This window comes from Peromyscus leucopus, chromosome 9 (assembly GCF_004664715.2).
Source record: "Peromyscus leucopus breed LL Stock chromosome 9, UCI_PerLeu_2.1, whole genome shotgun sequence".
NCBI classification, from domain to species: Eukaryota; Metazoa; Chordata; class Mammalia; order Rodentia; family Cricetidae; genus Peromyscus; species Peromyscus leucopus.
This window is the reverse complement of record NC_051070.1, coordinates 8,385,170-8,397,455: the sequence shown is the minus strand read 5'-3', so window position 1 is coordinate 8,397,455 and position 12,286 is coordinate 8,385,170. Positions and strand designations below refer to the sequence as shown.

Genomic DNA, 12,286 nt, shown 5'->3' with positions numbered 1-12,286 from the left:
ACCAGAACAAACAAAAGAGTTGAACACATATTTTGACCTACCAGAATACTACTGTTATATTGACTTGTATATGTCACTTTTATATTTATGGAGATTCTATATTTCAAGCTGTAATTTATAGATGAATTTAAAATCAGTCACTAAGGACATATTTATAGATGCTCAGCACATGACAAGCATCATACAGTGACCAAGATACAGCATTTGTATCTTCAATGTGCTGAGAGAATGGACGTTAATAGAGATAGGAAAGAACCATGATGGCTTCTAAGGACAGTTCTGAAGCTGTAAGCTAGCACCACTGGGGATCATGGGAATGGCATTCCAATGATTATTTTTAAATGTTTCTAAACTTAAATTCTTATAAAAATGCCATTAATCTAGAGATCAATTAAATGTGTACATATTCTTAGTTATATATGTTTATGTCTTCTTAGGAATGTGCTAAGTTTTGGTTGTTCTATACAGTGGCTCTGAACTGTCACCTATATAATGTTTGTTCTTTGGGCTGTAATGAGATCATATACAAAAGTGATTGTTTAAGAATTCCCTCCACAAACAGTGTGGAGGATGGGGTAAGACTCAGAAAAGAAGGAGAGGACAGCAGGTTGAGAAGATTTTCACTCCTGCAGTGACTGACAGGAGACAGAGATGAATATTCTGGATGGCTGTTTATTTTATGTTTGTCACAATGTGTGTGCCTAAAAGGAAAACTGAGGATCATGGGATCATGGAAAGGGGTATGAGACTCTCATGTGTAATTTTGACTGGTTAAATATGTAGCTTTGCTATAGGAATCTGAATGCAGTTTTAATTCTCTCAATGTGGCTCCATTATTCAGTGGAAATCTTTGTAGATTCTTAAAAAGCATTATTTTTGTTAGCATCTAGTATTCAAATTTAACTTTCAAACCTCTGATAAGAAGTTTGAAGATGCAGCATCACACCTGCTTTCAAGAGCAAACGTTGCATATGAAGCCCACATGGGCACTAGCAAGAGTGAAATCAGATGAGGACCTGCTCTGTAGTTGAAGCCTGTCTATGTTGTAAGACAAGACCACTGTGTGTGGCGATTTTAGAGCCCTGACCATTTTTTAAACCCATTTGAAAATTCTTCACCAACTGCAGACACAACAGAAACCCAGGTAACTATTTTCAGTTGTCACAAATCTGTATTTACTCTACTCCCCATCGGCTCCAACACTTAACTAGGCACCTGCGGTGTCGGAGATGAGTACTATGATCAAAAGTGGTGAAGAATACGTGCCTAAGTCATAATTCCTGCATGGTGAACATCCATGAGTGCTTGTATGTCTGCTCAGCTCTGGAAAGCATCAGAAATCCACCCACAAATCAGCAACTGGGGCTTATCTAAAAAATAAAAGCATCACCTGGTGTCTCAATGACTTCTCTGCCTTCAGAAGAGAGGCATGCCAACCTGCCAGAGGCCCCAAGGCTGCCACAGTCTCTGCTGCAGCATAAAAGGTTCCTTTCTATGTAGTGAGTAGAACAGAAGGAGATATAGGATTACATACGAGAGTCAGAGAAGAAGAGCCACAGTGACTATGAAAAGCTTGTTACCTAAGAAAACAGTATATCAAAGATGCTAAAGGAAGATTTGTTTTCATCACCAAGAAGCAGGTAGCTGGGGGCTGGAGAGATGGCTCAGCAGTTAGAGTATATTAGCTTTCAGATGACCCAAGTTCAATTCCCATCATCAAAATTAGGCTGCTTAAAATTCTGTAACTCTAGTCCTTAGGGATTCAATGTCCTCTGCTAGCATTATATTTACCTTCACACACACACACACACACACACACACACACACACACACACACACGCACGCAGCAGCAAGCACTGGAAACTTCAATAATTTTGTCAAGGACAATTCTTTCCAATATTAAAAAAACATACTTTTACATGGCCAAACTATTAATTATATATATAAGTTGTAATAATTACCTCTATATCCTCCATTCTTTAAAGTTCATGTCTACACCTTCCAATATAAGATCAATAGGAAGCTTAGATATTTTATTTCAGAACTGGTTATTTTGGAATCCTCCTTGAAATCAGAGCAAAGTTAAAATAACATTATATGAGCTTGCCCTTATTCTCATAGGTAATTTAAAGGCTTTATTATTTATGGGTTCAATAAAGATGTTTTCTCAATTTAGGTTAATTTATTTACATGAGTACTTTAAAATGAAACAAACTGGACCCAACACCTAATTACTATACAATTAGAATATCATAAATATGCAAGTCTCTTTCACTAAAGTTTTGGCTGATTCTATTGTAGATTGCTTTGTAAGATTGACAATTCAAGATTTATAAAGCAAAAGCATACTAGTACTGTGTAGGGCAGTGTTATTGTTTACCTGTAGAGTAATAGAAAAATTGATAAAAAAAAATGTTCGAATAAATATTGATATCCTTCTGCCACATGGAGGATGCACTGAAACTGTCCAACACCTCTAAGGGCTCACCTGGAGCTGTGAAATCAGTCCGCAGGTGCCCCATCTCGTACATCCGATTTCTAGAAAATGTTTTCCATGTTTGAGCACCAGGGGATTAGCTTCAAAAGGCATGTCTGTAGCAGTGATGTTTTGGTCCATTGGACATTTTTCTCAAAAGACTATGGGCTTCCATTTTTAGCTCCTGGAGGCACCAGAACACCGAGGTCCACTCTGGGTGCTTGACTTCTCCCGTCGTGAACTGTCTTAATGTGAAAATGAAAAAAGAGGAAAGTGACAACTTTAGCGCCATTCCTTTAAAGAACCACAGGGAAGCTTAGATATAACAAGAAACAAACACAAAAAACTCAATGCAATGGCAACAGGAAGGCAGAAAATGTGCGTATTAGAAACAGTCCATCATTTGTACTGCCGCAAGCCTCCCTCAGAGGCCATTTGTAGTGGGTATTGTAATACCACACTTTAATGTTACACATATCTCACAACTTTCCTAGTTGGGTTTAGGATGGACCCCTTCATATACAACCCTGCTTGTGTTATCTTTTCCAGATTTCTCTAAGGCAGCCTTGGGGACGTTTTCAATGAGCAATAGACCAATCAGAACCAGACCCCCTTCCTCTAACTAACTCATGCCAGTTCCAGGCACAAAACCAAACTATCCCATTGTTTGGGTCCATTTCAACTAGCCAAAGTAGTAAAGAGCTCACCAGTCCTGTTTTCTCTGGCCTGCCGTTTTACAAGAAGTGGAGTTCTAGAAAAAAAGGCTCTAAGCTGCTTTCTCCTTAGCTCCCTTCTCTTCTGTTACTGCTTGCCTGTGTGGCCCTTCATGGGGTCTGATAAACCAGGAGCCTTTAGCCTAATAAATGCTGTCTCAGAGTTTCTGTTTTAAACAATAGACTCAGAATCGTTTGTGCAGATGAAAGCTATAGCTTGCATGATAGGCCATTGTGTCTTTCATCCCAGTATGGAGTTTGGCTATAAGTGACACTTTGAAGCCTGAGAGTTTGCTGATGATCAATTCATTAGTGAACGTTTTACTGCACAAGAAATAATAAAAAACAAATTCCCCACTTCAGTCTGAAGACAGGCATGAACCACTCAATATCATGTTTCTACCGCTTTCTTGAATTCTTACACCTGGCATGTAGCCAGTAATATTGAAAGGATCCTTGATCAGTTTGCTTGTGTCTCATTATGTGCTTTATCTATGAAGTCTATAGTATCTTGTAGGGTTTTAGAATTGATAAGTCCACGTCAGTTTCTTGTGTAAAACAAAATACAATCATGTTATATTACATTGAGTGCTACTTACAAGGACCCCCCTAAGAAAAGTAATTTTTGTTTTGTTTTGAATTTTCTTTCTAAACATTATAATAGTTTTAGAAAGAAAAACAATAGATACTTAAGCATAAAAGGAGCTATAGCAACAATCATTTTATTTGATTTTTACTGTTATTTAAACATGATTCTCTTTATAATTTAACTTGTATGGAATATATTTATATTGCAAGTGACTTCATTTATGTATTTCCTCTTTATGCAAAAAACTATGAATATATATATATATTATGTCATTAAAATCTAATGCTTAGTAGTAGATACTAGTCTGTTTTTTAACAGATACAGAGTATTTATCATTTTATCAAAGGCAAAGTAAGATGGAAGATTTGATCTGAATTTAAAAAGAAAATTACCATCTTTATTATGATTGCCATAGCTATTGTGATATTTTATTGATTGTGGTAATAGGAGATATATACATTTTTCTCTAACACCACCATTCATTTCCAAGTTAATTAAACTGGTGTTACTATAACACTTTCACTCACCAGTGCAGCATAGCTGTATGCATCTAGAAACTTACCTATGGAAAACACATCTTTGAGAGGTGTGCAACATCACACATTGAACCACTCACTGACTTTCTCTCATTCCCAACCACTAAGCGCTTTGTTACTTAAAAGCAAATACATGTGAAATAATCTCATTTATAGAAAATGGTGGGTTTTTTTTATAATATTTCAAATTGTTTAAAAATTCGTTGTTTTTTGATAAAGGTCTTAGAAAGAATAGGAATACAAGGAACATTTCTAAACATAATAAAAGCAATTTATAGCAAGCCAACAGCAAACATCAAATTAAATGGAGAGAAACTCAAAGCGATACCACTAAATTCAGGAACAAGACAAGGCTGTCCACTCTCCCCATATTTATTCAATATAGTACTAGAAGTTCTAGCTAGAGCAATAAGACAACAAAAGGAGATCAAAGGGATACAAATTGGCAAGGAAGAAGTCAAACTTTCACTATTTGCAGATGATATGATAGTATACATAAGTGACCCCAAAAACTCTACCAGGGAACTTCTACAGCTGATAAACTCCTTCAGTAAAGTGGCAGGATACAAGATCAACTCAAAAAAATCAGTAGCCCTCCTATACACAAATGATAAAAGGGCTGAGAAAGAAGTCAGAGAAACATCACCCTTTACAATAGCCACAAATAATATAAAATACCTTGGGATAACACTAACTAAACAAGTGAAAGACCTTTTTGATAAGAACTTTAAATCTCTAAAGAAAGAAATTGAAGAAGATATCAGAAAATGGAAGGATCTCCATGCTCATGGGTAGGTAGGATTAACATAGTAAAAATGGCAATCTTACCAAAAGCAATCTACAGATTCAATGCAATCCCCATCAAAATCCCAACACAATTCTTCACAGACTTGGAAAGAAAAATACTCAACTTTATATGGAAAAACAAAAGACCCAGGATAGCTAAAAGAATCCTATATGATAAAGCAACCCTTGGAGGCATCACCATCCCGGACCTCAAACTCTACTATAGAGCCATAGTAATAAAAACAGCTTGGTACTGGTATAAAAACAGACATACGGACCAATGGAATCGAATTGAAGACCCTGACATTAATCCATGCACATATGAACACCTGGTTTTTGACAAAGGAGCCAAAACTATACAATGGAACAAAGAAAGTATCTTCAACAAATGGTGCTGGCATAACTGGATGTCAATATGTAAAAGATTACAAATAGATCCATATCTGTCACCATGCACAAAACTCAAGTCCAAGTGGATCAAAGACCTAAACATAAATCCAGATACACTAAACTTAATAGAAAAGAAAATAGGAAGCACTCTTGAACGCATTGGCACTGGAGACCATTTCCTAAATAAAACACCGACAGCACAGACCCTGAGCACAACCATTAATAAATGGGACCTCTCAAAACTGAGAAGCTTTTGCAGGGCAAAAGACACAGTCAATAAGACAAAAAGACAGCCAACAGATTGGGAAAAGATCTTCACCAATCCCACATCTGACAGAGGATTGATCTCCACAATATATAAAGAACTCAAGAAACTAGACATCAGAGCACTGAACAGTCCAATTAAAAAATGGGCTAAAGAGCTAAACAGAGAATTCACAAAACAAGAACTACAAATGGCTGAAAGACATTTAAAGAAATGCTCAACATCCTTAATCATCAGAGAAATGCAAATCAAAACGACTCTGAGATACCACCTTACACCTGTTAGAATGGCTAAGATCAAAAACACCAATGACAACCAATGTTGGAGAGGATGTGGAGCAAAGGGAACACTCCTCCACTGTTGGTGGGAATGTAAACTTGTACAACCACTGTGGAAATCAGTATGGCGGTTTCTCAGAAAATTAGGAATCGAACTACCTCAAGACCCAGCCATACCACTCTTGGGCATATACCCAAAGAATGCTGATACATACCATAAAGATACATGCTCATCTATGTTCATAGCAGCACTATTTGTAATAGCCAGAACCTGGAAACAGCCTAGATGCCCATCAACGGAAGAATGGATGAAAAAAATGTGGTACATATACACAATGGAGTACTACTCAGCAGAGAAAAACAATGAAAGCATGAAATTTGCAGGCAAATGGATGGAACTAGAAAAAATCATCCTGAGTGAGGTAACCCAAACCCAGAAAGACAGTTATGGTATGTACTCACTCATTGGTGGATTCTAGATATAAAATGAACAATCAGACCACAACCCATAGAACCATAAAGGCTATATATATATATATAGCATGGAGGTCCCTAGGACGACTGTGGCTTATAATAAATTTCAGTTTTACTCAATTATTGAAAAAAAAATAGCCAAATGAATAGAAACACATGAACTATGAACCAAAGGCTGAGGGGCCCCCAGCTGGATCAGGCCCTCTGAATAGGTGAGACAGTTGACTGGCTTGATCAGTTTGGGAGGCAACTAGGCAGTGGGACCAAGTCCTGTGCTCAATGCATGAATTGGCTGTTTGAAACCAGGAACTTATGCAGGGACACTTGGCTTAGTCTGGGCGGAAGGGACTGGACCTCCCTGGACTGAGTCTACCAAGTTGATCACAGTCCTCGGGGGAGGACTTGTCCTGGAGGAGGTGGGAATGGAGGGTGGGCTGGGGGTAAGGGGAGGGCGTGGGAGGGGGGAGAATAGGGGAACCCATGGCTGATATGTAGAATTGAATGGTATTGTAAAATAAAAAATATATATCACAAATAAAAAAAAAATTCGTTGTTTTGCCTATTCCTTAAGATTTTATGTCTGCTTTTTTATTCTACCCTATGAATTCCTAGGTTTTGCCTATATCATTGTAGTAGTCAGGGTTCTCTAAAGAAATAGAACTGATAGGGTCAGTACAAAAATGCACACACATATGTGATTATTAATAAGAATGATCTTATGGGCTAGTAATCCAAAAATGGATGTCTGCTGAAGGCAAGAATCCAGTAGTTGTTCAGTCAATGAGACTGGCTATCTCAGCAGCCCCAAAATGATCCTGGAGATGTGGGAGATTCCTAGAGAGCTGCTGGTCTTCAGTCTATGTTGGTATCACAAAGAAGTAGTTTCTAATACTACTGAGGGTGACTAGATAGAGTCCAAATCTTGATCATAGTTTTGATTTTGTGAATCAGGGGCAGTATACCAAGTGGCAGTTCCAATGTCAGTGGATTGTGTGTGTCTGTAAAAGCATCGGCCCAAATTATCTTCTGGGGCCACAGCATCAAAGACTACTGGTCAGGCAGTGACCACTGGACATGCAGAGATCTAATCCCATGCTCACATTGACCATAAAGATGTTACTCTAGCTTTGTGATGTTTTTATGAGCACAAGAAAGTGGATTTTATATTTAAATTTTCATTTCTTTCAAGAGCTAAGAGATACTTTGTCTGACTATCAAAAAGAAACGTTGATCTTAAATGTGAGATGGGTTGCAACATGTGAACAGTGAGACATGCTCCAGCTGTTTGTTGGCCAGAAGTTCTTCATGAAAAACTAAATCCTATTTTGCAATTAAACAGAATTCACAGCAGCAAGTGTCCTCTGGGGTCAGAGGCTTTGGTCGCGTCTACCAGACACATGTGAGTCTCTCATCAGTGTCATCAGTGTCCTCCATAATACATTGTACAACTGGAGATAGTCTAACCACTCAGGAATGAGTCTAGAAAAACTCAGATACTAAGTGAACTTGACTGAGTGTTTTACATACATGCTCTTCTATAGTAAGGCTACCACTAGCATGGAGACTAGTTCAGATGAAATTCAAAATATTTTTCTTTATCCATATATGTGCGTGTGTGTGTGCGTGTGTGTGTGTGTGTGTGTGTGTGTGTGTGTGTGTGTGTGTTCATACACTTCAAATGAATTCATATGCAGGCATTAAGGTATGACACTTCTAATAGCATTCCTTAAACTACTTATGAACAATAGAAACAGTATTTATCAAGCTGTAGAAACACGTTTATTTATTTTATAAGACTTATAAAAGATTCTGGATCTACACATGATTAAGACATTTTAAAATTAATTAGAATTTTGCTTTCAATACCAGGTTATGCAAAGAATAATTCAAGGATAATGGGCATCAGACAAAAGTGAGATCTTATAGTCTAAGATTTCTAGTACATGGTGTGCCAGTCCACTTAAGGACAGGGAGATCACATCTAATGAGTGGCTTTATGCTTTGCGTTTTCACCCCAGTTGGCTTATTTAATATCTTCAGGATTGCTGTAATAAATCCTGTTTGTTGTTGTTTGTTTCATTGATTGCTTGGTGGTGACACTGCATCTCATGTAGCCCAGGCTGGTCTGGAATTCACAGTAGAACCAAGAAGGATGCTGGATTCCTTTTTTTTTTTTTTTTTTTTTTTTTTTTTTTTAATTTTACAATACCATTCAGTTCTACATAACAGCCACAGATTCCCTTGTTCTCCCCCCTTCCTGCCCCCCTCCCCTTCCCCCCAACCTCCATTCCCACCTCTCCCAAGGCAAAGCCCCCTCCCCAGGACTGAGATCGACCTGGGATTTATGCAGGGACTCTTGGCTCAATCTGGGAGGAGGGGACTGGACCTGCCTGGACTGAGTCTACCAGGATGCTGAATTCTTAATCCTCCTTGCCTTTACTTGCCAGCCGCTGGGATTATAGATGTGTGTCAACACACTCAGTTACTTTTTGAAAATTTTGTTTGTTAGAAGGAAGGAAGTGATTCTGGGGCGGGGGTGGTAGGGGAGGATTATGTTCTTTGTCAAGGAAGTAAAATTCAGTATGTCCATAGAGGAACCGAAACTTGGATTAAAATATTACTGCTTCCAGCTTCTCCAACATCCTTTATTCAGTTCTGCTTTTATTTTGTTTGCCTGTTTGTTTGGTTGTTGCTGTTGTTTTCTAACCCAAAGGAATCAGAAATGCCGACTGATTGCTTGACTAGAAGAATATCACATAGAAGCTGATTGAGCCAGTTTGTTACATCATGGTCTGTGAGAACTGAAAGTTTCGAGAGTATTGATTATAGCTCCAAAGAGACTAATGCATTATGAGCTAGTCTGGCCATTAACAAACAGATGGAATTGTACCTAAAAGCTTTGAATCTTTTCCATAATTTTTGTGACTGTCTGGCTGCTGTTAGTCAGTCTGCAATAGTAATGGCCTAAATGAAAATCCATAAATGCCCTAATGTTCTCCATCTCCTAGACTTGCACAGTCAGAGTTTATTCTTCAGTTGTGTTGATAAATTTTCCTTGGCCTTTCATTCAGAAAAGACAAAAGTTCAAAAGCTACATAGAAATAATGCTTTGAAATTCAACTGTGCAAAGAATATCTAAGCCATTACCATTTGCCATATTTATTCTACTTGATTCAGACTTTATTTTGTAAAGGCTGTTTGTCTTTTTAGTATAATTTAAACTATAATAGTATATTCTAGACAGCCCAGAATATTATAATACATAATGAATACTAAGTGAAATGTTGAAGTTCTCTATGAATGATTTTTAATATCTGGCACATTAGCAAGTCTTTGTGTGAATCTTTGATGCCACCAGTAAAGATTGCAGTCACAGAAATTGATAAAATTTTGATATTTGACTGTTTCCTTATTTGAAATGATGAGGAATTCTTTGGTCACATTCTATATTCAACATTAACATTCCCTCAAATGTCACATGAATCCAATCCTCACAGTATGATTGCTAAAGCTTCAAAATTTCTGAAGCCAAAGTTTCTTCAAGGTGTGGTGATGCTGATTTTTTTTACATTATCTGATTAAATTTATCTTTTAGCAGGCTGTATTCATTTATTTGAAAATATATATGTACATACATATAGTTTTTGCATGAAACATCATAAAAAGTGCAAGAATTTGCAGGAGAGCACAGGGGATATATAGGATAATTTGGAGGAAGACAACATGGGGTGAATTATGTAATTATAATTTAAGAAATTATTTTTAAAAATATAAAGAAATAAGCTGCACCTTGATGTACTTTCCTATTATTTATTTTTCCCTAAAGAAGCATGAAGAAAGATCCATTCGTTCTGGACAGGGCATCCATAAAGTTAAAAGAAAATTCCTCTAAACTTCTCTGTGGTGAACCAGTGAGCTTATTGCAGTTACAGATGCGATTCAGGCACATGCATCACCAAAAGGTCAACCCAGCAGCAGCACTGACTTGGGACAGGTGCAGAGTCAGGTCTTCTCTGCCATGACAGCCAGCAGGTCCACTAGACAGAACCTACTATCACAATAATTATTTACTATGTATATAAATGAGGCAATTTTAAGAAGCCGTTTCAAAATCTGATTAAATTTATGTAATGTAAACCAGTCTCCATTATTTGCTCAGCAGCATTTCAAGTCAGTTTTATTTGTTGCTTTATTCATATAAGTGATCTCCTCATGACTCAAACAGGATTTCATAGTGTGGTTGTGGTTTCTGGCTATGAGAAACAGAGCAATGCCCATCCCAGGATATCAATGTCCTATTTCTAGAAACTATGAATAGGCTTGGTGATGTAACCAATGAGAGTTAAGGTTGGCAGTAATGTTGGCTCTCTGAATGGTGTGATTGTCATCAGTAGTGAGGGGATCCTGGCAGTGTGTGGGCTTACTGCAGCTACAAAGGTCAATAAAAGTAAAAGGGAGGAGCCAATGCCAGAGGAAAAACTGTGAGAAATATGGAACTTCTGGAACTGGAGAAGGGTCTGGTGGCCAGGAATTGGGAGAGAACAGAAGTGATGCGAGGCTGAGTTTTCCCAAAGCCTCCTTAGGATCACATCTCTCTTGGTGTCTTGACTTTAGACCATGTGTCAACCTCATAACCTACAAAACAATAAGGTATTAAGGTGACTAAAATTTTAAGTAATCACATTTTTAGTAATTTTTTTATGGTAACAATATAAACCTCATGCCCTAGGTTCTTGACATTTAATTCAGCCCAACTAATGTAAATGAATGTCAATGAAGGAAAGTGGTAAAGAAGTTGAAAAAGAAATATTCATATTATTAGTAAGAATTATTATTAATGCAATGAATGTTGTGTCTGACACTGGTGAGACTGGTAAAGAAACAATTTTTATTGGGAGTCATTTTTAAGCCATTCACATATTTTATTATCACCAAGATTTCATATTTTTCTACATAGAAGACTTGGATTTTTTATTTAAGTTTATTCTAAGTATTTTTTATGATCACTTTTGAATACTATGAAAAAAGTATAAACATTCCTGTTTGACAGCCTCTGGATAGGTAGAATGGAATTTCCTGTTCACACATGAAAGCATACATGATTCAACGCACAAGTTAAGATCCACCACATGGTTTCAGCATAGCTCAGCATGTGTCTTAGAATTTTTATTGCTGTAAAGAGTCACTGTGACCATAGGAACTCTTATAAAGAAAAATATTTAATTGGGTTAGGTTTCCATATAGCTCAGAGGTTTAGTACAGAGGAAGCATGGCCACAGTAAGGTAGATACGGTTCTGGAAAGGTAGCTGAGAATTCTACACACACAACATCATGCAGCAGGAAGAGAGTAATACTGGGCCTAGTATGAGCATATGAAACCACAAAGCCCACCCCCAGTGACATACTTTCTCCAACAAGGCCACCTTCCTAATAGTGGCATTCCCTATGAGCCTGTGGAGGCCATTTTCTTTCAAACCACCACAGCATGGGAGAATAATTTTGTGGCATGAATACATTACAGAGATTTTTCTACCTTAATATGTTTAAAACAATTTAGTGCTAAGAAAGTAGCTTAGTTTGTTATAAAATTTCATTTAGTTTTCTAAATGCCACAGTGATTTAATAAGACAAATATTTTATTTTATCAAAACTTTCATTTGTTTTGAATAATTATAAAAATAATAATGATTTTAACATCTATTTGTGTGCTGATGACAGTGTTATTTAATTAGCTAACATTTGCTAGCACTTAGAGCTGTGCCAATGCTGAATACTTTA

At 37.2% G+C, this 12,286-nt stretch overlaps 1 protein-coding gene across 1 annotated transcript in view; it reads left to right on the top strand.

Annotated features, from left to right (window-relative positions):
- Positions 1–12,286, top strand: part of Gpc5 (glypican 5) — a 1,331,644-nt gene that overhangs the window by 1,072,093 nt on the left and 247,265 nt on the right. The gene's annotated exons all lie outside the window — the stretch shown is intronic.